This window comes from Chiloscyllium plagiosum, unplaced genomic scaffold (genome assembly GCF_037043375.1).
Source record: "Chiloscyllium plagiosum isolate Xiang-an unplaced genomic scaffold, Cpla_swu_hap1 HiC_scaffold_18, whole genome shotgun sequence".
Taxonomy (NCBI): domain Eukaryota; kingdom Metazoa; phylum Chordata; class Chondrichthyes; order Orectolobiformes; family Hemiscylliidae; genus Chiloscyllium; species Chiloscyllium plagiosum.
In genome coordinates this window covers 21,870,991-21,896,041 of record NW_028270156.1, presented here as the reverse complement: position 1 = coordinate 21,896,041, position 25,051 = coordinate 21,870,991, and the positions used below count along the sequence as shown (strand labels likewise).

Genomic DNA, 25,051 nt, shown 5'->3' with positions numbered 1-25,051 from the left:
TTGCAATTTAAAAATCATGAGCAGCTCAGCTTTGTGATAAAAAAAACTGATGACACAACTATTACTGAAAGTTATTTAAGTAAAAATTAATAAATCTATTAGCTAAAATACAAATGCAAAGATTTCAAGAAAATGTTCTGTATGAAGGTGAAAATGAGTTCAATTTATTTTGTTGTTGCTTGAAAATTCTCTTTCTGAAGAGAAACGATTGAAAATTTAAAGTCAAACTCAGCAGCTGCAGTGGCTTCTGTAGCCATATGGATGGAAGTTACTCCCACAGGCAGAACTGATCCTAAGAGTGTGTGGAAAATCTTCAGTTTCTCTTTTATGTCATTACATTTAGTGACTCTTGGTAGCCTGAAGTTACTGATCAAATATGAACCAAAGGATTTATTCAAAGTGATGTGAGACATTCATTATTTTTTAACTTACTTAAGAAACTGAAAGCAATCGTGCGCAATCTGGACACACTGTTCTGATCTCCCTGTTGTTTGGTTGATTCTCCTCAAATCTCTGCACAAAATGTTTGTTCACAACCAGGCTATAGGTTCAAAACTTAAAAATGGCTTCCATTTGAAACAGTCAAATCAATGTTCCATATTAACCAATAGATTAGCACAGGTCTTGAGCAAGACTGGAATTTAGATAATGTGGCCAAAAGAATTGTATCAGATATTACATCTTTATGCATCTTTTAGTTTCATTTTGGTTTAACTGGAGTGGAACTCTCCCCGTGTAGTTTGAATAAAATGATTGCAAACCTGTACCTAGTCTCCAGTGACTGATTATTACACTTTAAGCCAACAATACATTTTATCATCTTTGCTAATTTCTCATCTGCCATCCACTCTTTCTCTCTTTACTTTCTGTTTTAGTTATATTTCCATTGCAACTCATTTTACATTTGCTTTCCATCTCTTATTTTGACATCTTGATTTGTCATGTTTCCTCAATTACAAGATTTTTTAAAAGACTTTAAGACTGAATGCCTCTCAGGTTTCCTCATTCTTCAGCATGTCAACACCGAATGGTAGCTCTTCTTCTTATTTTTTGGTACTTTCTTGATTTTTCCCACAAGGAAACAGTGAACTTTATGCTGGACCAAATATGAATATGCCTTACCTTAAAATGGTGGAAAAGGCGGATGATCCTAACCAGTTAGGATCAGAAGGTGAGACCTCAAGGTGAGTGACTCAAGCAACAGTACAATCATGATGTTAAGTAAGGCAATGTGGTCAGTTATCTGTGAAGAGTCTGGGACATCACATGGTTTAACTGCTATAGTTATCCATGGAAAGTCATAGTCAGAGATACAGAAGATATTGGGCCCCCTGCACCCAATTCTGTTGTAAACAGTAACAGAGAAGGAGAAGCCCTGACCCAACAAAGTAATCAGCAAACTTATAATAATTTTGACAAAGGCTCAGAGCAGAGGTTAGCACTTAAGCCTGTTACTGTCTACAGAGAGCAGACAGTGATACAGATGAATACAGGGATAGATAGATGGATAAGTAGATAGATACGCATTCATAAACAGAAGAGGTGCTTGGGAAATGGAACAGGAAATACACATAGTTTACGTCAGCAATTCTTGAGAAGATTTGCAGCTCAGGTTGATGGTATGCATGTAAGTTAGCTCACTGAGCTGGAAAATTTGTTTTCAGACGTTTCATCACCATGGCTAGATAACATCATCAGGGAGAGTCTCTAGCCATGGTGACGAAATGTCTGAAAACAAATCTTCCAGCTCAGCGAGCTAACTGACATACTTATACTTAATGTCAAGCAGCAGTACTCATGATTAAGAACAGAAGAAAGCCTATTAATCTGGTTGTCATTCAGGTTTATGCCTCAGTGCAAGATAACAGTGAGGAAGAATTAGAAGCATTTTATAGCGATATTCTGAAGTGTTATAAACAAGTCAAGTCAACTAATATCAAAATTATAATCATAGAATCATATAATGAAAAACTATAATACTGAAGTCATTGAAGAAACATCAAGAATATATGTTAGTTAATTTGTCTTGGACTGAAAAATAAAGAGGTCAATGACTAATACAGTTTTGCTAGGAGAATGATCTGATGGTCACAAACACCTTCTTTAACCAAGCAGAAAGAAAGCTCTTGGAGAAATCCAAGCAATGTGTGTAGAAATCAAATAGATTGTGTGATGCTGAAGCAAAGTTTTAGAAACAGTGTAATTTGTTACAAGGACCATATATTAAATGGCTGAGTCGACACTCACCATTGATTTTCTTGCAGGCAAATCTCCAAGCCTGGAACAAACCCCTAAAATTATTCTTCATGTGTTGATAGAACCTTAATACATATGATGATTGAGGAAATAAACATTACAGTATTGAATTTGTAGTTATTTTTCTTTGTGATTTGAGCACTTATCTGCACAATGCAATCAGTCTTCATTCATTGACTGTGCCTCGTTTCCTCCTTACTTGCATTGATTTTAGAACTTGACTCAAGGTAAAAGCCTGATTTAGTGTTTTGCAACTTATGGTATTAATGACTACACACACGAAAACAGCAGAGGTAAATGCTGGTGAGCAATCAGTGAGATGGTACATAAGTTACAGATCTAATTGAAAATTAAATTATTTTCATCAAAAGTATGAGTATTTTGATTGTTTTTAGTATTTGATCTCTGACGCTATTGGAAATGCTGATTCTTTGTAATTCCTGTGACAGAGGGGAATGAGTAGGTAACCATAATCAAGAGAAGTTATTTTTAAACAAAAGTTTGAAAAATCAGCTAAACCTCAATAAATGGCACATGATTTCCAATGAACACACATACTTAACTTCTAATTTGACATAATCCTTTAAAAAAGTATATCTCCTGACTTTGTTACCATTTTTATGGTATGATCATTTGATGGTAATTTCATCGGGGAACAAAGGTCATCCCGGATCCTGTACCACTAACAAGGAGATTTTAGTTAAAAATCACATAACACCAGGTTATAGTCCAACAGGTTTAATTGGAAGCACACTAGTTTCCAATTAAACCAGTTGGACTATAACCTGGTGTTGTGTGATTTTTAACTTTGTACACACCAGTCCAACGCTGGCATCTCTAAATCAAGGAGATTTTAGATTATTATTAGGTGAAACTTCCAATTCCTTTCAGTTATAAAACTCTATTCTAAACTACGCTTTTAAAATGAGAGGATATGGAAAAAAATTGCAGAGAGCAGCTGATACCTTTATTTAGCATTTTACCATAAACATACGCCCAAAAAAGAGATACTTTGTATGTGAAATCTTCATTTCAAAACAGAGGTTGCTTCGAAGCATCATGTATTGGCTTGTGTAATAGGAGTAACTTTCTACAATTGAGAGTCAACCAGAAATAAACCCAAAGTTAGACACATTCTTTTATATAAATTTTCTATGAACAATGAAAACTGCAAATGATGGAGCATTAATTTCCAACTTTCAGGTCATTTGTGAATCTATCTTCCAATAACAAATGTACTTGATGGCATTATATATCAGGCATAGACTGGGAAGTACATCTCAAATGTACTGTGCAGGTTCCACTCCACTCAAACAAAAGGTTCGAGACTCACAATTAGTGTCATCTAAGAGATCAGACAACAATTTCACCCTTAGTTATTATACAGCATTAATTGAATTTAGAGTCAAAGCCTAACGAATAAAGATGCAAAGATTTTGCTGTATGTGGTTATAGAAATCCCATATTTAAAACATAATGGCACAAGAGAGCAAAACATAAAACTTAATTTTTCATAATCAAAACCACAATCCTCCATTTAAATTTTCCAAAATTATGAAAAATAACCCACACGTAAAGGCATGTAACATTGTCCAGATGATAAACCTGATTTGCGGGCAGAATAACTGCATAATGCATGACCTTCCCATATTTCGATCATTTTTGTAACATTTTATGATGAGTTTCTCTTCACAATTTTCTGGCATGATCATCTCAAATGTGCCTCATTAACTGTGTACCAAGCCCCTGTCATGCCCCTGTACATTCAATATCATCCAAATTCTTCCACTCGCTTTTGGCGGAGGTATTCAGGATTGTCAGGGCGTCAAGAGATCACTAAGTGCCAGTGCCACCTTTAAAGGCCATTGAGCGCCAGAATAAGTCCTGGCAGTCTGGAGCTGCCCTGTATATTTCATGAAATTCACCCTTGGCTCTGCGGAACATAGCTGAGAGTGTGGTGCTGGAAAAGCACAATTCAGGCAGCATCTGAGGAGCAGGAAAAAATAGATGTTTTGGGCAAGAACTCTTCATCAGCAATGAGGCTCGTGAGCCTAGGGGGGTAACGAGATAAATGGAAGGGGGTGGGGCTGGGGAGAAGGTAGCTAAGAGTGCAGTAGGTGGATGGAGGTGGGGGTAATGGTGATAGGTCAGAGAGAGGGTGGAGAGGATAGGAGGGAAGGAAGATGGACAGGTGGGACAGGTCATGAGGGCGGTGCCGAGTTGAAAGGTTGGAACTGAGATAAGGTGGAGGAAAGGGAAATGAGGAAACTAGTGAAGTCCACATTGATGCTGCATGGATAGAGGATCCCAAGGTGTAAGATGAGGTGTTCTTCCTCCTGGCATTGGGTGTGGTGATGGAGGAGGCCTAAGACCTGCACCCAACACCATTACCCCCACCCCAATCTCAGCTACCTTCCCCCAGCCCCACCCTCCTCCCATTTATCTCTCTAACCACACACCTCCTCCACCCTCCCAACCCGGCTCACAAATCTCATTGCAGCACCACACTCTCGATTCTGATCTCCAGCACCTGCAGTTCTTCCTTTCTGTGCAGAATATAGACCCGGTCTCCTTCAAGGACAATGTTTTCATCCCCATGTCAGTCTTTGCTGCACTCCCTTAAAGGCAAGTGTATTGTTTCTTGGATAAGGAGACCAAAACCATGCATAATTCTCCAGCTGCCATCTCACCACAAAATTATGGAAGGACATCTTACTCATAGAAATCATAAAAAATGTATGACATGGAGGAATCCATTCAGTCTTTCAGGTATGTGCCTCTTAATGAAGAGCTACCTGTTTGATCCCACATCCCAAATTAGCCCCCAGGTAACAGCTCCTCAGGAAGACATTCAAGCACCTTTTTAAATGTGGAGAGAATTTCTACCTCGACCACTCTTTTAGGATGTGAGTTCTGGGATACTGCCACCCACTGGTGAAAATATATGTTTTCATTTCCTTTTACCAATTTCTTTAAATTTATGCCTCTGATTTCTGCTTGTGGAGAGGCATTGTTCCCATTTATTCTATATAAGTCACTCATAATTTATACACTGCAATTAGGTCACCCCGTGCCTCCTCTATTACAGAGAAAACAACACAAGCCAATTCAATCTTCCCTCCAAACTTGGTTCCAGTCTTGGCAACATGCTTATATAAACCCTTTGCACACCCTCTGGTGTAATCTGAACTTCCCTCTAAGTTATGACCAGAACTTTACACAGCGTTCACAAAATCCCAGACTAAAATCCCAACTCTTCTATTCTATGCCTTGGCTGATCGCAATCATGACCCCCTCCTCAGTCTTCTCTACTCCAAGGAAAACAACCATATGCCTTGAAACCACTTTATTGTCCTGCTTTATTTAATGATCTGTGGACTATACTCCAAAGATCCCCTGTTCCTCCACATTATTCAGTATTCTCCTATTTATTGCATATTCCCTTCCATTGTTGCAGCACACAAGGGGACCCGAGTTCGATTCCAGCTTCGTGTGGCTGTCTGTGTGGAGTTTGTACATTCTCCCCACATCTGTGTGGGTTTCCTCCAGCTGCTCCGGTTTCCTCCCAAAGTCCAAAGATGTGCAAGTTAGGTGAATCGGCCATGCTAAATTGCCCATAGTGTTCAGGGATGTGTAGGTTAGGTGCATTAGTCAGGGGTAAATGCAGAGTAATAGGGTAAGGGGATGGGTCTGGGTGGTTACTCTTCAGAGGGTTGGGGAGTGTTGACTTGTTGGGCATAATGGCCTGTTTCCACACTGTGGGGATTCTATGAAAAAAAACGAAGTACTTCACACCTCTCTGAATTTAATTGTTTTCTACTTTTATGCCCAATTGCGCAGACAATCTATATTCTGCTGTGGTTTAAAGATTTCCCACTCATTGTCAGCCACACGAACAATTTGTATCATAGGTTAACATCCTCCATCTAAACATATAGGCTACTTTTTGGGACCCTAATAGATCCTACCCATGTTTTTGTCCTTTATGCACTTAAGAAACCTCCACAGAAATCAGTCCACTTAAGTTTTAAAAGTTTTGAAAAGTCTTGGGTTTTGTCCAGTATTTTATGATGTGTAGGTGCCAGCGTGACACCTGATTAAGGAGCAGCGCTCCAAAAGCTTGTGATTTCGAATAAACCGTTGGACTATAACTTGGCGTCATGTGATTTCTGACTGTCCAGTATTTTAGATATTGAGGATTTTTGCTCGATTCTACAGCCTTCCCATAACCAACAATCAGATCTAAGCTCTGCAGTCTTGCCACATGCAGTCATGTTAGTGGTGGACACTTAAATAATTCAATGGAGCAGAAAGCTCCACAAATATCCCCATCCACAATGATGGTGGAGCCCAGCTCATCAGCACAGAAGAGAAGCCTGAGGCATTCTCAACAATCTTCAGGCAGGAGTGCCGAACGGATGATCCATCTTGGCCTCCTCCAGTGGTCCCCATGATCACAAAAACCAGTTTACAGCCAATTCAATTCACTCCACGTGATATTAAGAAATGGTTGGAGACACTGGGTTGTGCAAAAGCCATGGGCCCTGAAAACATTCTGGCAATAGTACTGAAGACTTGTGCTCCAGAATCTGCGAGTCCTTTAGCCAAATTCTTTCAGTACATCAATTACAGCACTGGCATCTATTTAACAATATGGACAAATGCCCAGTTGTGCATAAAAAGCAGGGTAAATCCAACCTTTCTACTCTCAATCATCAGTAAATCCAATCAGTCTACTCTCAATCATCAGTAAAGTGATGGAAGGTGCCATTAACAGTACTATCAAGCAGTACCTGCTCAACAATAACCTGCCCAGTGACGCTCAGTCTGAGTTCTGACAGGGCCACTAAGCTCTTGACCTCGTTACAGCCTTGGTTCAAATGTGGACAAAAGAGCAAAATTCCAGAGGTGAGATGAGAGTGACAGCGATTAAGGTCAATGCTGCATTCAACCAAGTGTGGCATCAAGGAGTCCTCGCGAAATTGAAATCAATGGGTATCGGGGGCAAACTCTCTAGCACTTGGAGTCATGTCTGGCACGTAGGAAGATGGTTGTGGTTGTTGGAGGTCAGGCATCTCAGCTCCAGAACATCTCTGCACGAGTTCCTCAGGGTAGTGTCCTAGGCCCAACCACCTTCAGCTGCTTCATCAATAATGCTCCCTCCATCATAAGGCCTGAAATGAGGATTCCTGAAGAAGGGCTTATGCCCGAAACATCGATTCTCCTGCTCTTTGGATGCTGCCTGACTTCCTGCGCTTTTCCAGCAACACATCTTTCAGCTCTGAAATGAGGATGCTCGCTGACGTTTGCACCATGTTCAGCAACATTCACAACATCTCAGATACTTAAGCAGTCTTTGTTCATTGCAACAATACCTGGACAATATCCAGACTTGGGCTGACAAGTGGCAAGCAACATTAGTGCTACACAAATGCCAGATGATGATCATCTTGAATAAGAAACAATCTAACCATTGCCCCTTGACATTCAATGGTGTTAAAATCAATGAATCCTCCACTATGAATATTCTGGGGATTGCCACTGACCAGAAACTCAGCTGGACTAGCCATATTAATACAGTAGCTGCAAGAGAATGTCAGAGGCTTGGAGCACTGTAGCGAGTAACTGACTTCCTGACTTCCCAAAGTCTGTCCATCATCTATAAGGCTCAAGTCAAGAGTGCAATGGAATACTCTCCCTTTGCCTGGCTTAATGCAGTTTCAACAAGAGCCAAGAACCTTGACACTATCCAGGACAAGGCAGCCTGCTTAACTGGCACCACATCGACAAACATTCATTCCCTCCATCATTGATGTTCAGTAGCAACAATGTGTACCATCTACAAGATGCACTGAGAAACTCATCAAAATTGTTAGATAGCATCTTCTAAACCCATGACCTCATCCATCTAGAATGACAAGACAGCAGTTACATGAGGTACATATACCACGCCCTGCAAGTTACCCTCCAAGACACTCACCATCCTGACTTAGAAATATATTGTCGTTCCTTCCGTGCTTTGGGGGTAAAAATAAGCAATTCCCTTCTTAAGGGTATTGTGGGTCAACCTACAACTACAGTGGTTCAAGAAGAGAGCTCACTATCAGGGGTGGCAAGGTGACTCAGTGAGTTAGCACTGCTGCCTTACAGCGCCAGTGACTTGCGTTCGATTCCAGCCTCGGGCGACTGTCTGTGTGGAGTTTGCACATTCTCCCCGTGTATGCGTGGGTTTCCTCCAGGTGCTCCAGTTTCCTCCCACAATCCAAAGATTTGCAGGTGAGTTGAATTGCCCATACTAAATTGCCCATAGTGTTAGGTGCAATAGTAAGGGGTAAATATAGGGTAGCAGAATGGGTCTGGGTTGATTACTCCTTGGAGTGTCGGTGTGGACTTGTTGGGGTGAAGAGCCTGTTTCCATACTGTAGGGAATCTAATCTAATCACCTTCTCAAGCACAACCAGGGAAGGGCAATAAATGCTGGCCCAGCCGGTGATATTCCCATCCCAATTATGAATTAAATGAAAAACCATATATGTAATATCACTCATTATTCTTCCACTGATGCTATTCTATGCTGTCAGTATTCTTCCATTAAGCAAAATCTATGCTTCTACCCCGCTTGTCCAGTTTTGTTGTGCATGCCACAAACTTGTCAATAAAATGAAGTTTAAGAATGCTATGTTCTCTGTTACTATTAAAGTAATCAAAATCGCCCACTACTACTGCAGTATTATATTTGCATTAGTCAAACATTTACTGATAAATTTGCTCCTTACCTCCTTCATAAATTATCTGTAGTGTAACTGCCCCTTTTTTGTTCCTTAGCTAAACGCATATAGCATCAACTATATCATTCTTTCTCATGCGCTGTAATGGTTTCTCTAATCAATACTAGCCTCTCAGCATTTTTATTTCGTTCTCTACCTCTTCTGAAAACCTTGTAACTTGAAATGTTGATCTGCAATTTCTGTTCCTTTTTAAACCATGTTTCAATAACAGCAAAATGTCATACTTTCACAAATCAAGCTGTGGTCTCAACACATCTGCCTTATTCGTTATACTCCTTGTACTTAGACATATCTCATTAAGCGCCAGCAGACTCATTATTTTTTGTCTATTTTCCAATCTCTGTGTGGTCTGCCTTCCAAACGTTCCTGTTAATTCTACTCTAATCCCATTGCAATAAAGAGAAAGTGAGGACTGCAGATGTTGGAGTGTCAGAGTCAAAAGGTGTGTTGCTGGAAATGCACAACCGGTCAGTCAGCAGCCAAGGAGCAGGCGAGTCGACATTTCAGGCATAAGCCCTTCATCAGACATGTGGGGTGGGAAGGGGGCTGGGAGATAAATAGGATGGTGGGGGTGGGGCTGGAGGGGAGACAGCTGAGAAGGTGATAGGTGGTGATTGTGATTGGTCAGTGGGGTGGAATGGATTGGTGGGAAGGAAGATGAGGTGTTGCTCTCAATGTGATCTGCTCTATATCGGGGAGATACAATACCAACTCGAGGAGTGGTTCAGGGAACACTTCTGGGACACACGCCTGTGTCTGACTACTTCAACTCTCCCTCCCACTCCACCAAGGACATGCAAGGCCTCATATTCCAGTTTCAATCACATGGTATCAACATCAAATTCACTAGTTTCTATATCTCCCCTCCCCCACCTCATTCCAGAACCAAACCTTCAACTCGGCACTGCCCTCTTGACCTGGCCTACCTGTCCATCTTCCTTCCCACCTATCCACTCCACCCTCCCCTCCGACCTATCACAATCACCCCCACCTGCATCCACCTATCACCTTCTCAACTACCTCCCCCCCAACCCACCCCTCCTATTTATCTCTCAGCCCCCTTCACCCCCTCTCCCCAACCTACCACATTCCTGATGAAGGGGTTATGTCTGAAATGTTGACTCTCCTGCTCTTCGGATGCTGCCTGACTTGCTGTGCTTTATCCAGTGCCACATTTTTTGACCCATTGCAATTAAGGCTTACATAAAGTTTGCCTTCCTAATTACTTTCCATACCTCCATGTTAGCTTTCTGTGATTTATGATAAAATATTTGATTTAATTTATTGTCACATGCACTTATTACAAATACAGTGAAAGGTGTTGTTTAGTGTCACCACTCTCCAGCACCATCTTAAAACAAAGAAAATAAACCAAAACTCAGAATATGGTGTTATGAAGTTGAAGGAGTGTACTGTGCCTTTAAGAGAGAGAGAGAAAGCGGTTTTACACTGAGAGCTTGCAGGCACCTTTCAAGTGACTGACTAGCAGTCTTAGAGTGTACTACAAAATTGAAAATATGTAACATTTGGCTGTGAAACAAATACCTCAGTTTTGTTTGCTATTTTGACAACCATTTGAATTGAACCAATCATTTTAAATTATGCCCCAGGATACTAAAGGCCGATCACTTTTGGATATATTTTTTTGCCAACATTGAACTAATGAAACAGTCCAAAGCTGAGGATGTAAAGAAGCAGACATTTTGACAGTTAGAGAGTGAGATCAACAGGGTAACTGTCAACAAAATGCTTTCTATCAAAGGTACCTTTCTCATATGAAACATCTTTGCAGCAAAGGACCGAAGATGACCCAGGGAGTTCTTCAGCCAGAGGGAGACAGACACCGATGACAGCCACTGTGTGGTTTTTTAAATTAAGGTGATGTAACTTTAATGTGGGCTTTTGTTGAAACAGTATATTATTGTAGAGTTGGAGGCAGATAATAAACATTTAAGAGTTGTAAAACATTGTTGTTTAATGTTCATTTTTAGAATTAAGGAATAAATTGATACTTTTTCTTCAAATGGTGAAAGTTGGGAGTTCTCTGTCACTCACGTTTTAACAGATTACAGGGCGAGGTGAGCTTTTCTGGGTGTTTGTCTTAATTAGCAGAAAAGTTCACCATCGTATCACAATAGGAGCCAGAAAAATAAAACAGTTAAGTTCACCTTCTAATCTTATCTCAATAAAGTGTCTTTGGAACAGCTCACCCTTCTAGCTCAGACATTGGCCTGAATCCTGTGCTCTGCCACCTGATGCCTTGTGTCCCTACTTCTAAACAGATGGCACTGTTGTAACCGTACTTTGCCACACTGTTGCTGCTGCTGAAACAGAGAATGACTGCTCTCTGGTGCCATCTTGCCTCTACCAGTGCTGTCACTGCCATGAGTTCATGGTGGGCTGACCTCACCAACGCAGTTGCTGCCAGTGCTGCACGTCCCTGCACTGTGACCAAGCTTGCTGCCGTCACTGCCTCCACCGTGAGGCACCTGGGCCTAGCAGTGAACATGGAGCCTTGGCTCAGTCTGTGAGATTGGGCCGGAGGATTAAGCTGGAGACATGCTCCTTGTTCGCTTGGAGATCTCAAGCTGGAGAGGAGCTGCGTCCACCTCGTTCTGGCATTGCTGCCATCACCACTGAACTCCTTCTTCTTCGTCAGTTACTTGGCCTTGCCACTCCTCAGGCATGTGCCGCCATCTTTGTCTGCCATTCCAAACAGGGCCCACTCTCGCCAATGCTGGTTCAAAGGCCGATAACATCTAGATCCTGATTAATCATGTGTCAACATCAGATCTTGACATAATCTTATTTGCAGAGCATTCACTTACAATGTCCTCAACCTTTGCAAACACTGGCAGTGGCCACTCATATTTAGATCTTTATGAATCGAGTGACTCTGTCAGATCTTGTTATCATATCCGTTTTTGATGATTCTGTCTGCAAAACCTTCTCCTTTGATGTTTAAATTTTAGACACAGCTCTAATGCATATGTGCAGTGGCCCCCCTTTTACTCCCCCTGAATACCAATTTTCTCCAGTCTCTCATCTTTTAAAAAATATTTGGTACTTCTATTTTTCCTCCAATATGGAACACTTCCCAATTCTTCACATGATATTTCACCTTGCTCAGCAACTGTTGTTGTAAGACGGTCATCAAATGATAAGGATTTCACTGTATATTTATCAAAGAGGATGTTGCAGGATAAGCTAACTGTGAACAAGGCAAAGCAGAGTTGATATGAAATATTTATAGGTTGTATAAAATGAGTAAAACAGGAGAAAAGATGCACTGGTCAATATTTCTATTCTGCAATAGTCGTGCATCTTTCAGTAGGTGGCTGGTTAGCTATTGCTGCTACAGCTGAAGGTTTACAGAATCATGTTCAGCAAATGTGTTTCAGCAGTTGGTGCTTTAGAATCATGTCAAGAAGAGTGAATGACAAAGAATAAATTAACAATGATCAAATGGAAAGCCAATTTAAAAATGGCTGATAAAACAAGATAAAGCTCTCACCAAGTGGAGATTCCACTTGTTAGTGACACAAGCCAGCATGTAAGTGTTACAAGCATCTGACAGATAATTCTGTTTCAAATTAGAAATTTACTCAGTCTCATTATTTGTAAACCATGCTTTTTTTTTTCTATTGAGTCTATAATGCGTAAAAAATACTAAGAATGAAGTACATGCAAGTCGTGACTAATAAGGATGATTATTAAACGATATTTTAATTACAACAAAGGTTCAAATGTTGATTGCCTGAAATTAGAGAGGAATGATACAGTCAGTTCACTATCATGGATGACATTATTGTGGAGTTATGGTAAGTTTGTATTTTATAGATAGGTCATATGTCTGATTTTCTAAATGGTTTCTATGGACACATTCATTGTATTCCAGCAAATGTTCTGAAATCTGCTCATTTATATGAGACAAAGAAAGAAAGTTTCAAGATGGGAGATGTCAGAATAAAATTTAATGTCTGCACAAATCCAAATCTTTATTCATAGGTTGTTTTATGCTTTATCAATGTCACAGATGAAAAAAAGAGCCATTGAATTTAACAATAATGTCACTTTTTAAAAAAAAATCTCATTGTTTGAATTCTCAACATGAAGTGACACTGAGCCATATCAAAGAACATTGGAAGATTTCATATTTCTCCTAAATCAACCAATCTTGGCAACAGGATTATGATGGACTCCAGAATCTTTATTGAATGTGAGGACTGCAGATGCTGGAGATCAGAGTCAAAAAGTGTGGTACTGGAAATATAGTTAGAAAGACAATAAAAAAGATAATCTGCTATGTGAGGTTAGAAGTAAAAGGTGAAACAGAAAGGAGAGGACCCCAAAAGTTGACGTTCATTATCTGCAATATGGATTATTGATTTTTTGATTCTTTGGTTTCATTCATGATTTTGTTATCTCTAGATGTGACTGTTCTAATTTATCCTCCTAATTAGTCTCTGATATTGAACATTCTTAAGTCAAAGTCATCCAACACTTTGCTGCCTATGTCCTAACACACACCAAATCCGAATCCCAAATCCACCTTGTCCTCACTGACCTATACTGGCTCCAAGTCAAGTAATGGATTCATTTTAAAATTCTCTTCCTTGTTTACAAATCTGTTGAGCATCTTGCCCCTCCCTCACTCTAACCTCCACGAGAATCTCAAATCTCTGAGATTTTTAATTCATGTAATCTTCGCAAATTGAGCATTTCCAATTAAAGGTTTATTTCCTTCCAATTTTGGTGACTTCTGCATTCAGTTACTTCAGCCAAAAGCTCTGGAATTTCCTCCCTACAGCTCACTGTTTGTCTTCTATAATTCCTACTTCAGGGGATGCCTTAAAACCCACCTCTTTGATAAAGATTTTAAATATCAATCCCATTTTCACAAAATTCTGTCAAATCCAAAAGGAAGAGGAATGGTAGCATTTTCATTTCTTTGATTTGAGTTTTTGGGATGTGAATATCTCTAGCAAGGCTAGTCTTTCCCAATTGGCCTCAAACTGAGTGCCTTGCTAAACAATTTCAGAGATCTGGTGCCTGTGGGTCTGGAGTCACGTGCACAGACTGAATAAGGATGACAGATTTTGTCTCATGAAAGACGTGAGTGAACCAAGGGGTGTTTATCTTCATTGGGTGATTTTATGATGAAAAATGAAGAGTAGCAATTCATTCCATGTTTAGCAATTCAATTTAAATTCCCTTCAGTATATGCTGTTGGTTTTGAATACCTATTTTCCACATATTATTCCAGGTCTTCGGACCAATAATCCATTAACATTAACATTGCAACTATGCTAAAACAGATCAGATTGGGCTCTTCAAAGCTGTGAAGAAGAGTGCCTTTATTAGATCCTCCAAATTTACAAGAAAGGTGATCAAACATCAATGTTCTCTCCCAAGCCCAGCATTAGGAATCACTTACAATCGGGCACTGAGCAGGACATGCAGTTCACATGCCAGACACCTGACTCCAGTACTTGCAACTCTGTCATAGCATGGGTGTCCCAGGAGGACAGTAGAAATACTTCAAGCATGTTCTCAGAACATCACTGTTGAGATCAAGCCTCCCCACTGACTCATTGGAGGCCCTCGTTTGTAACCAACCAAAATTCAAAAGACTTATTCAGGAAGGCACCAAACACAGTGGGAAACCTTACTGGCATGTTCACAGCTGAAGGCCAAACATTCAAAAGAGTACACAAACGTCCAAACAACCATAGTAGTTGAGTCTTTAAGCACTGCCTTCCCATTGGGGAGCAGAGTTTGCAGATCAGAGGAACTGAGGACATAATGAAAATCAACTGGAAGCAGAGTCTAGCAGGGAAGACAGTAGAGCAACAATAGCAGAAGTTTCTGGTTGTAATTGAGGACACATCCCAGAGTTTTATCCCAAAGAAAAGAAGGATTATTGGGGGGGGGGGGGGGGTCGTGATTAGACAGCCATGGCTGACAAAGGAAGTCAGGAAAGGTATCAAAGCAAAAGAGGGAGCCTGTGAAGTATCCAAGAGCACTGCAAAATCAAAAGATTGGGAAGGCTACAAAAACAAACAGAGGATGACAAAGACAGAAATAAGGAAGGAGAGGATTAAATATGAAGGCAAGCTAGCCAGTAATATTAGAAATGATAGTAAAAGTTTCTTTCAATAAATAAGAAACAAATGAGAGGTAAAAGTAGACATTGGGCAACTTCAAATTGATGCTGGAAGGCTAGTGATGGGAGATAAGGAAATAGCTGAAGAACTTAATAAGTACTTTGCATCAATCTTCACAGTGGAAGAAATGAGAAATATCCCAACAATTCAGGAGAGTCAGGGAGCAGAGTTGAGTATGGTAACCATTAAAAGAGAAAGTGCTAGAAAAGCTAAAAGGTATAAAAAATGATAAATCTCCTGGCCCCAATGGGCTACAATCTAGAGTTCTGAGGGAGGTGCCTGAGGAAATAGCGGAAGTGTTGGTTGTGATGTTTCAAAAGTCACTGGAGTCAGGGAAAGTCCCAGATGATTAGAAAATCGCTGTTGTAACCCTCTTGTTCAAGAAAGGATAAAGATAAAAATGGAAAATTATAGGCCGATTAGCCTAAGCACGGTTGTTGGTAAGGATGAGATTTCTAAATTCTTACAAGTTCAGTGATGGATTAGAACAAGTCAGCATGGATTTAGTTAGGGGAGGTTGTGCCTGACAAACCTGTTGGAATTCTTTGAAGAATGAACAAGTAGGTTAGACCAGAGAAACCAGTGGATGTTATCCATCTAGACTTCAAAAGGCCTTTGATAAGGTGCCTCACGGGAAGCTGCTGAACAAGGTGAGGGCCCCTGGTGTTCGAGGTAAGCTACTGGCATGGATTGCGGATTGGCTGTCTGACAGAAAGCAGAGAGTTGAGATAAAGGGTTCTTTCTCGGAATGGTAGCTGTTGACAAGTGGTGTCCTGCAGGGTTCATTGTTGGGGCCGCAGCAATTCACTTTATACATTAATGATCTGGATGAAGGGACTTGGCGGCATTCTGGCAAAGTTTCCTGAAGATACAAAGTTAGGTAGACAGGCAAGTAGTACTGAGGAGGTGGGGACACTGCAGAAAGATTTAGACAGTTTAGGAGTGTGGTCCAAGAAATGGCTGATGAAATTCAACGTGAATAAATGCGAGGCCTTACACTTTGGAAAAAGAATACAAGCATGGACTATTTTCTAAATGGTGAGAAAATTCATAAAGCCAAAGTATAAAGGGATCTGGGAGTGCAACTCCAGGATTCTCTGAAGGTTAACTTGCAGGTTGAGTCCGTGATTAAGAAAACAAATGTAATGTTGTCATTTAACTCAAGAGGTTTGGAATATAAAAACAGTGATGTGCTTCTGAGACTTTATAGAGCTCTAGTTAGGCCCCAGTCAGAATACCATGTTCAATTTTGGGCCCCACACCTCAGGAAGGACATACTGGCACTGGAGCATGTCCAGCGGAGATTCACATGGATGATCCCTGGAATGGTAAGCCCTGGAATACAATGAACAGCTGAGGATCATGGGGATTGTAATCATTAGAGTTTAGAAGGTTGAGGGGAGATCTAGTAGGAACTTACAAGATAATGCATGGCTTAGAAAGTTTGGTTGCTGGGAAGTTGATTCCATTAGGTGGGGAGACTAGGACCCATGGGCAAGCCTTAGAATTAGAGGGGGTCAATTTAGAATGGAACTGAGGAGACATTTCTTCAGCCAGAGAGTGGTGGGCCTGTGGAATTCATTGCCACGGAGTGCAGTGGAGGCTGGGACATTAAATGTCTTCAAGGCAGAGATTGATAAATTCTTGATCTCACAAGGAATTAAGGTCTACAGGGAGAATGCAGGTAAGTGGAATTGAAATGCCCATCAGCCATTATTAAATGGTGGAGTGGACTCAATGGGCTGAATGGCCTTACTTTCACTCCTATGTCTTATGGTCTTATCACGCACTAGATTTATCCAGTGATCTGGATTGGAAATATATCATTCTTAATCTTAGGCCATTCTTTGTGGGCGGCACGGTGGCACAGTGGTTAGCACTGCGGCCTCACAGCACCAGAGACCCGGGTTCAATTCCCGCCTCAGGCGACTCTCTGTGTGGAGTTTGCACATTCTCCCCGTGTCTGCGTGGGTTTCCTCCGGGGCTCCGGTTTCCTCCCACAATCCAAAAATGTGCAGGTCAGGTGAATTGGCCATGCTCAATTGTCCGTAGTGTTGGGTGAAGAGGTAAATGTAGGAGAATGGGTCTGGATGGTATGCGTTTCGGCGGGTCGGTGTGGACTTGTTGGGCCGAAGGGCCTGTTTCCACACTGTAAGTAATCTAATCTAATCTTAATCGTAATGGACTGAAATAGTGATTCAAGACCCACAGTATGCACTGAAGAGCATTTTAAGTTATTATTCAATGTGGAATGAATTACTATGTTTTAATAATCATCATGAAACCACCCAATTATCATTCAAACTATTTGCTCTTTTATGGGAGAAAGTCTGGCATCCCTACTCAGTCTGTGCATGTGACTCCAGACCCATAGGCACCCAGGTCTCTGAAATTGTTTCACAAGGAACGAGTTCAAGGGCAATTGGGAAAGGCCAGCCTTACCAGAGATGTTCATATCCCAAAAAAAACAAATGGATGTTTTAGCCTTACACATTACCTGCTATTCTATTATCATTTTGTTTTGTTAAATGCTAACATAATTACCTTCCGACTAACAACAAAATGGAAGTCGATGACAAATTTACAGCTGAAGGTGTAAGAAGTTCTGAATCTTTGTACTTTTGCAAAATAATTTCTATTGTGTTATGTCTCAGAACTAGTGCACAGCATATCTTTAAGGAACATGCTCATAATATCATCACTGCAGGTCAGGCAAGTGACCTGAGGCCTTAAACATCTCCATCTTCATTCTAATTGAGGCCACTTGAAGTATGACGTGTTGACATAGAACTATGCGCCTACCTGTAAAAGAATGGCTTAGTATTAGCTCAGATACTGGCGTGTCTATGATCCTATTATATTAGATGTGCTACGAGCTGAAAATAAATCTATTGATCTTTTTCAGCACTACAATACGTACTTCTACCTCTGGAGCTAATATAGTATTGCTTTATCAGATACAAATACCCTGTTGAACATTAACATTGACAATACGATTGTCAATCACAGTAATAGAGCAATCATTAAGAGTTAATCAGTAGATCTAAATTCGGTTCCACTGAATCTTTTTGTTGCATTTTTGAACGTATTTTTGCAATTCATCATAAAGTAAATTTATTCTTTTAAATGTTGTTTTACGACTTAAAGAAATTCCCTACACAAATGTGTTATCTATGTTTTCAACCATCAATGATAATGGATAAAAGAATTGCATGCGCATTGCCATAATGTACAGATCTTTGTAAGTGATCAATGATCACTTCATACAATATAGCCTCAAAGGTATAAGCTCTGTTAAATTCTTATCAAAAAGCTTTAATACAATTGAAGAACATTCTGTAAGAATGCAGCTTCCCCTGTTGCAGCAGGAAATGGAACTTGAGACACACTCAGTGGTTCCCAGTTCCCAGCGTGACCCTTTGGGATGCAAATTATCAAGAGCTCACAGCTCATCCCTACTGTCTAATATAGTTATTCATGAATACTTAAAGGCACAAGTTGAAATTGTCTTTCACAGTGACAGTCCAGAGTATGTTTAAAATTAATGTTACTTTCTTGCCTTTGTTGTCAAGGCTTCCAGGTGTGTGAACAAACTATCATCTTGAGAGCATATCACTTTGATCTTTGTACATATTGAGTGCAAACAGGAGATTGCAGCTTGTTAATTTCTAGACCATTCCGTAAGTGAACCTTCATGCTTTTTTTTCAAACATAGTACTATTTATTAAGGGAACAGTAAACACCATGTTTGCAGTTACACCTGTGATCTGAAGGCTTGTTTTGTTAGGTTAAATCTCCTAAGATGTGCAGGTTAGGTGAATTCACCGCGCTAAATTGACCATAGGGATGTATAGGTTAGGTGCATAAGTCAGGGATAAATATAGAATAATAGGGTGTGGGAATTGGTGTGGATGGGATACTCTTCAGAGGGAGGACTTGTTGGACTGAAGGGCCTGTTTCCACATTGTAAGGGCTCTATATATTCAAAGTTTGTGTGAAGATTTGTAGCTCGGGTGCTCGTTGTTGTGGTTCTGTTCGCTGAGCTGGAAGTTTTTGTTGCAAACGTTTCGTCCCCTGGCTAGGCGACATCATCAGTGCTTGGGAGCCTCCTGCGAAGCGCTTCTTTGATGTTTCCTCTGGTGTTTATAGTGGTCTGTCCCTGCCGCTTCCGGTTGTCAGTTTCAGCTGTCCGCTGTAGTGGTTGGTATACTGGGTCCAGGTCGATGTGTTTGTTGATGGAGTTTGTGGATGAATGCCATGCCTCTAGGAATTCCCTGGCTGTTCTCTGTCTGGCTTGCCCTATGATAGTAGTGTTGTCCCAGTCGAATTCATGTTGCTTGTTGTCTGCGTGTGTGGCTACTAAGGATAGCTGGTCGTGTCGTTTCGTGGCTAGTTGATGTTCATGTATGCGGATTGTTAGCTGTCTTCCTGTTTGTCCTATATAGTGTTTTGCGCAGTCCTTGCATGGTATTTTGTACACTACATTCGTTTTGCTCATGTTGGGTATCGGGTCCTTTGTTCTGGTGAGTTGTTGTCTGAGCGTGGCTGTTGGTTTGTGTGCCGTTATGAGTCCTAGGGGTCGCAGTAATCTGGCTGTCAGTTCCGAGATGCTCCTGATGTATGGTAGTGTGGCTAGTCCTTTTGGTTGTGGTATGTCCTCGTTCTGTGGTCTTGCTCTTAGGCATCTGTTGATGAAGTTGCGTGGGTATCCGTTTTTGGCGAATACCTTGTATAGGTGTTCCTCTTCTTCTTTTTGCAGTTCTGGTGTACTGCAGTGTGTTGTGGCCCTTCTGAATAGTGTCCTGATGCAGCTTCGTTTGTGTGTGTTGGGGTGGTTACTTGCATAGTTTAGGACTTGGTCTGTGTGTGTGTGGCTTTCCTGTATACCCTTGTAGTGCATTCTCCGTTTGGTGTTCTCTGTACCATCACGTCTAGGAATGGGAGTTGGCTATCCTTTTCTTCTTCTCTCGTGAATCAGATTCCTGTGAGTGTGGCATTGATGATCCGGTGTGTTTTTTCTATTTCCATGTTTTTAATGATTACAAACGTGTCATCGACATATCTGACCCAGAGTTTGGGTTGAATTTGTGGTAGGACTGTTTGTTCTAACCTTTGCATAACTGCCTCTACTATGAGTCCTGAGATTGGTGATCCCATGGGTGTTCCGTTGATTTGTTCGTATATCTGGTTGTTGAATGTGAAGTGTGTTGTGAGGCACAAGTCCAGTAGTTTAAGTATGCCGTCTTTGTTGATAGGTTCAGCGTCCTGTTTTCTGTTCTGTATGTCCAGTAGGTTGGCTATTGTTTCTCTGGCTAGGGTTTTGTCGATAGAGGTGAACAGTGCCGTCACGTCGAATGATATCATGGTTTCTTCTTTGTCTATGTGTATATTTCTGATGATGTCCAAGATTTCCTGTGTTGATTGTATAGAGTGTTTGGATCCGCTGACCAGGTGTTTCAGTTTCTGTTGTAGTTCTTTGGCCAGTTTGTATGATGGTGTCCCTGGCAGTGATACTATGGGTCTGAGTGGGATGTCTGGTTTGTGTACTTTAGGTAATCCATAGAATCTGGGGGTGTTGTTGCTTTCCGGTTTCATTCTTTGTAGGTCAACTCTGGTTATCTGTCCGTTTTTTTGTAGATTCCTTAGTGTGTTAGCAACAACACCCCCAGATTCTATGGATTACCTAAAGTACACAAACCAGACATCCCACTCAGACCCATAGTATCACTACCAGGGACACCATCATACAAACTGGCCAAAGAACTACAACAGAAACTGAAACACCTGGTCAGCGGATCCAAACACTCTATACAATCAACACAGGAATTCTTGGACATCATCAGAAATATACACATAGACAAAGAAGAAACCATGATATCATTCGACGTGACGGCACTGTTCACCTCTATCGACAAAACCCTAGCCAGAGAAACAATAGCCAACCTACTGGACATACAGAACAGAAAACAGGACGCTGAACCTATCAACAAAGACGGCATACTTAAACTACTGGACTTGTGCCTCACAACACACTTCACATTCAACAACCAGATATACGAACAAATCAACGGAACACCCATGGGATCACCAATCTCAGGACTCATAGTAGAGGCAGTTATGCAAAGGTTAGAACAAACAGTCCTACCACAAATTCAACCCAAACTCTGGGTCAGATATGTCGATGACACGTTTGTAATCATTAAAAACATGGAAATAGAAAAAACACACCGGATCATCAATGCCACACTCACAGGAATCTGATTCACGAGAGAAGAAGAAAAGGATAGCCAACTCCCATTCCTAGACGTGATGGTACAGAGAACACCAAACGGAGAATGCACTACAAGGGTATACAGGAAAGCCACACACACAGACCAAGTCCTAAACTATGCAAGTAACCACCCCAACACACACAAACGAAGCTGCATCAGGACACTATTCAGAAGGGCCACAACACACTGCAGTACACCAGAACTGCAAAAAGAAGAAGAGGAACACCTATACAAGGTATTCGCCAAAAACGGATACCCACGCAACTTCATCAACAGATGCCTAAGAGCAAGACCACAGAACGAGGACATACCACAACCAAAAGGATTAGCCACACTACCATACATCAGGAGCATCTCGGAACTGACAGCCAGATTACTGCGACCCCTAGGACTCATAACGGCACACAAACCAACAGCCACGCTCAGACAACAACTCACCAGAACAAAGGACCCGATACCCAACATGAGCAAAATGAATGTAGTGTACAAAATACCATGCAAGGACTGCACAAAACACTATATAGGACAAACAGGAAGACAGCTAACAATCCGCATACATGAACATCAACTAGCCACGAAACGACACGACCAGCTATCCTTAGTAGCCACACACGCAGACAACAAGCAACATGAATTCGACTGGGACAACACTACTATCATAGGGCAAGCCAGACAGAGAACAGCCAGGGAATTCCTAGAGGCATGGCATTCATCCACAAACTCCATCAACAAACACATCGACCTGGACCCAATATACCAACCACTACAGCGGACAGCTGAAACTGACAACCGGAAGCGGCAGGGACAGACCACTATAAACACCAGAGGAAACATCAAAGAAGCGCTTCGCAGGAGGCTCCCAAGCACTGATGATGTCGCCTAGCCAGGGGACGAAACGTTTGCAACAAAAACTTCCAGCTCGGCGAACAGAACCACAACAGCTCTATATATTAAAAAAAATTGTTCAGGTGACTTCATCCCAAATTATACTACACATGCTCTTTCAAGAAGCTGCCACAAATCATGGATATAAAACAGTTCATCAGGCTGTAAGACAAAATGTAAATCTCATCCTTAGCCTATTACACATGATTATAGCTGTTAATATTAGGCTGCGATGCTTAATTTGCTAGATGGTTTAAGACTCTTACTCAAGTTGCCCACAAACACAGCATCTGGGACTATTGTGAAGAACACACCTTCATCAGTTCACCTTGATCACTATTCTCACTACTCTGCTCGGTTAGCTCTGCATCTAATTGTGAAGAAACAGAACATAACTGTTATGGTACAGATATTCTTTTGCTTGCAACAAGGAAATGGAAACTATCAAAGAAACAGAAAAACTTCTCAGAGGTTAATGTTCAATGTCAGCCAACTCAGGAAAATACTGTGGGTTGTGTTTTTAGTATAACTTTAATGAAAACAAGATACCGATCAGATTTTCGAAGAATTTGTCATTGATAAAGATAAATTGTGAGAGGTCACTTAACCAAATACACATATCTAGCATTTCTTTTTAATGTTTTATTTCTAACTTTGTTTGTATAATAGCTTTCACATTTTATTTTGTTGTAAAATATCTAACAGTCCATTTTAACATTTTCCTTAATGTAGTGTTGAATAGTTCAACCAGTGATATTTCTGAGCAATTTGTTATCTTTTCAAGCTCTGCCTCAGCCTCTTATCCCATCCACTATACTGAGCCATTAATGAGATTTCTGTCTCTTAAATTGGAAAATGAGCTTGTCTGCCTGTCATGCGAGTGGAAAAGATCACAAGGCAATATCTGAGGAACAGGAAGCTTTGCTAAACCTTTGGTCAACTTGCCTCCTGCAATTAAAAATAAAAGATGGGCGGCACGGTGACACAGTGGTTAGCACTGCTGCCTCACAGCGCCAGAGACCCGGGTTCAATTCCCGCCTCAGGCGACTGACTGTGTGGAGTTTGCACATTCTCCCCGTGTCTGCGTGGGTTTCCTCCGGGTGCTCCGGTTTCCTCCCACAGTTCCAAAGATGTGCAGGTCAGGTGAATTGGCCATGCTAAATTGTCCGTAGTGTTAGGTAAGGGGTAAATGTAGGGGTATGGGTGGTTTGCGCTTCGGCGGGTCGGTGTGGACTTGTTGGGCCGAAGGGCCTGTTTCCACACTGTAAAGTAATCTAATCTAAAAAAAAAGATTGGTCTGGCAAACCAACAGCCCACCCACCTACCTCGTTGGGTTGTAAAAAGAGAGTGGTATTTAAGTTATTAACAATCCTGTGGTAGTAAATGCAAATTTAATTAGAACTTCACAAGGGATACCTCAGTTCACCAGAGGGTGCTATTAGAAATGACATGTAATGTTAATTTTAATTGTTATTTTGTATTTCGCATGGTAAGAAAGAGACAACATGGTTTTACTTGCATTTCTAAAATTATAGTTAGGATCTTGTTTCTGAGAACTCTGGAGGCTTGCTTGTTCACTGTTATTTTAAATAAGATCTTTTAACCATCGAAGTGAAGGTTATTAATTCACTGTACTAATAACAAAAGCAGGTTATGAACACTGTGTAGGTGCCTGACTACAGGGGTTCAGTAATACACAGACATAGAAAAATCTATGAGTGAGTGAGTGAGTAATCAAGCCTCATGTGTTTGCTCTAATGTTTAAATAAAAGTAAGTTTATTTTGCAGCTTGATTTAGATGTCTCTGAGGGAGATACCAAAAGAAACAAAATGAGCATCGAGTGTATGTACAGAAACAGATTGCAGTTGTACCAGCTTGAGCAAATTTGACCTGTTTTGGTAAATTTTCATGAAGGATTTAGTGTCCAAAAGGATATTGCGAGAATAAAAGAAATCATGTGAGTTTGAAACCTTTCCTGGTATTTGCATAGAAATATTTGCAACTCTTCCATATTTTTATGTAATATAGAGAAAGAAAATAAAATATTCAGGTCTGAGTTGTGGTACTGTAATTGTAACAGCGCTGTGCCCGTCTGAAACAACTGGACCAAGAACAGTCCTGCTCTTACCTGGTCTCATCTCCACACTGGCTTCCAGACATAAGAGACTCCAACTTGAGTTGGCAGATGATAATTTAATTGCCTTTGTGAACTGCACCAGCATGAACTATGGTCTGCTCCAACCCCCCGCCATCCAACACCTACAAAATGGAAAATGCCAGGTTAAGGGGGCAAGGAATTTCCAACTATTTCTGGCATTTTTGCCACAACAAGGAGGATCTTCTGTTATGGACAATAGCTGGGTCATAAACTTTGATTCTGTTTGCAAATAGTCTCCTGACTATTCAAGTATTTTTGATTTCAGACCTCCAGCATTGCGTATTCTGCTATTTTAAGTGCATTATTATTTATAGTCATATCTTCCATAAGGCCATAAGAAATAGGAATGGGAGTAGGCCATTTGGCTCCTTCAGGCCTGTTCCACCATTCAATAGGATCATGGCTGATCCAGCACCCCTCACGTTCATTTTCTGATTTTTCCCTGCACCACTTTATTCCTGTACTGATCAAGAATCTATCTATATCAACCTTAAATGTACTCAACGACTCTGCCCCCCACAGCG

General features: G+C 40.9%; 1 long non-coding RNA gene across 1 annotated transcript in view; it reads right to left on the bottom strand.

Annotated features, from left to right (window-relative positions):
- Window positions 1-24,605, bottom strand: part of LOC148146861 (uncharacterized) — a 37,075-nt gene extending 12,470 nt beyond the window's left edge. Inside the window, exon 1 of the long non-coding RNA XR_015760016.1 lies at window positions 24,498-24,605. This is a non-coding gene — a long non-coding RNA (uncharacterized LOC148146861). The remainder of the gene's footprint in view (window positions 1-24,497) is intronic.
- Between the last annotated feature and the right edge of the window lie 446 nt (window positions 24,606-25,051).